This window comes from Myotis davidii, unplaced genomic scaffold (genome assembly GCF_000327345.1).
Source record: "Myotis davidii unplaced genomic scaffold, ASM32734v1 scaffold838, whole genome shotgun sequence".
NCBI classification, from domain to species: Eukaryota; Metazoa; Chordata; class Mammalia; order Chiroptera; family Vespertilionidae; genus Myotis; species Myotis davidii.
Window position 1 is genome coordinate 160,556 of NW_006289092.1, and position 2,246 is coordinate 162,801.

General features: G+C 39.2%; 1 protein-coding gene and 1 pseudogene across 1 annotated transcript in view; one reads left to right on the forward strand and one right to left on the reverse strand.

Moving 5' to 3' along the window:
- The window catches only part of LOC102752754, a 31,917-nt pseudogene that overhangs the window by 17,566 nt on the left and 12,105 nt on the right, over positions 1-2,246 (reverse strand).
- Positions 1-2,246, forward strand: part of LOC102751604 (GTPase IMAP family member 7) — a 10,540-nt gene that overhangs the window by 899 nt on the left and 7,395 nt on the right. The window lies entirely within an intron of this gene.

Sequence of the window (2,246 nt, forward strand, 5' to 3'; positions counted from 1 at the left end):
CTCCCTGCCCTCTTGATCTAGCTCTGATTCAATGTAATTTTAGAATCCTGGGTCTGAGAAGACACTGAGAGGAGGCAGATGTGTGCAGTAGTTAGGCGATAAGGTGGTAGTCAGATAGACTTTGAATTTGATGCCCTGCTCTGCCCTATACCTGTTAGCACTGTGACCTCAGGCAAGTGTCTCAGCATTTTCAAGCCACATCAATGTCTTTATTTAAAAAGTTAAATAATAAAATGAGCTTTTTGCAGGCTATTATGGGTGAGTAGGTGAGATAATGTACAAAAAATTATCAAGGTGCTTGTTATAGAATGTCAGCAGTGGTTATATTATGCACATATCAAATTTTTATTGTTGAAAAATGTTAATTTACTCAAACATAAACGAACAATAAAAGGAACTTCCATATACGTTGACCAGTGGTCAGCAAACTCATTAGTCAACAGAGCCAAATATCAACAGTACAACGATTGAAATTTCTTTTGAGAGCCAAATTTTTTAAACTTAAACTATATACGTAGGTACATTGTTATTAACTTAATTAGGGTACTCCTAAGGCTTAGGAAGAGCCACACTCAAGGACCCAAAGAGCCGCATGTGGCTCGGGAGCCGCAGTTTGCCAACCACGGACCTAGACCAAGCTTTCACAACTATTAAGTGATGCCAATGTTTCATCTCTATACTCACCACTCCCCAGCCACCCCACATTAGTTTGAAGCAAATATCATTGTTTTATTTTATCCTTAAATATTTGAAACCATTTAAAAATATGACCGTAATCAGACTTCAAAAGGCAAATAGAATTTATTACAAAGTTACCACTTGCCTTCAAATTCCCCTGATTGTCTCATAATTTAAAAAACTGTTTGAAGTTGGACCCAATTAAGATTCATAAGTTGCAATTGTTTGGTTTCTCATGTTTAATTTAATATATAGCTTTCTCACCTTCCCTGTTTCTTTCTGGTAAATTTCTCTGTGTAAGAAGGAGGAAGTCTTTTTCCCAAAAGAAGAGTGCAGTTTACATTTTGTTGATTAACATTCTCACGGTGTCATTTCACCTGCTCTTCTAGTTCCAGTGTTTTGTGGGAAGTTATGTTTTAAGGAGAGGCTTGAACACACTCAGGTTTGACAATTTGGTGGGAATACATCATAGGTTCAGCTGTAAATGTCCCTCAGAAGCACATAATATTTGGTTGTCTCTCTTTCATTGACATTAATTGATGTTAATGATGGCCTAAATTTTATTAAAGATCAGAAGTGATTGTTACGTCACCAAGGAGGAATGTACAAGGCCAGAGTGGTGAGGGATTAGGAATTTATTGGATCATCCACACACCAGGAGGCTGAGCCTGGATGGCTCCAGCCACCAGTGACAGGAGTCAGAGGCTTTTAAATGACCTTTGGAAGGCTTTTTCTGGACAGAGACTTCTTTATGCATACTAGGAGGTGAGATAATGGAATGTGGTCACCACAAGTGAAATATGGTCTCAGCAAAGGGAATGTCCATAGTGAAATAGCCTGAAAAGCCAGTTCCCAGGGGAGGGGTATTGATTCAATTACTCAATCAAACCTAACAATCATGATATCAAATCCTATCATTCTTCCCTTAGTTATTAGATGGAAAAATCTTCTAAAAAGAAAGTTCCCTCCAACCATTCTCTCATTTTCATGAAGAACAGTGGTATCTGAAAGACAAGATAAATGCTCAATTCTTTCCCTTTATTTGTCAATGTTCAGAACAAGAAGATGCTTTCCTAGCACACTCCCAAGGGAGCGACTGACTATTTTAAGCAGAAGGCCTTGTCATGAACTCATATATTTTAAGATATCTGATATACTTTGATTCATTGGAGTTTTACTGATGCTCACATTGCCTCATCCATGTCCAGTTGCATTCTCTTGAGGTTGGCTCTTAAGTCCTTTCCATGAGATCCCAGTGATTTTTGAGAGCATCCTTGCTTTCTTGTTGGCAAGAGAGTGAAGGCTCAACTGAAGCATGTTCTGCCTATTCCTTGAATCAGTAGTTTATTTATAAAACCATAATTTTTTGGTGGGAAATGGCATTTGAAAACCATACTCTAGGCACTAAGGGGGGTAAGGGTCATTGTCACTGGGCTCATTATTATCTCTACTAGAGGCCTGGTGCACAAAAATTTGTGCACTGGGGGAGAGGGGAGCTCTTCAGCCTGGCCTGTGCCCTCTTTCAGTCTGAGACTCCTCAGGGGATGACCACATGCTAGCTTAGGCCT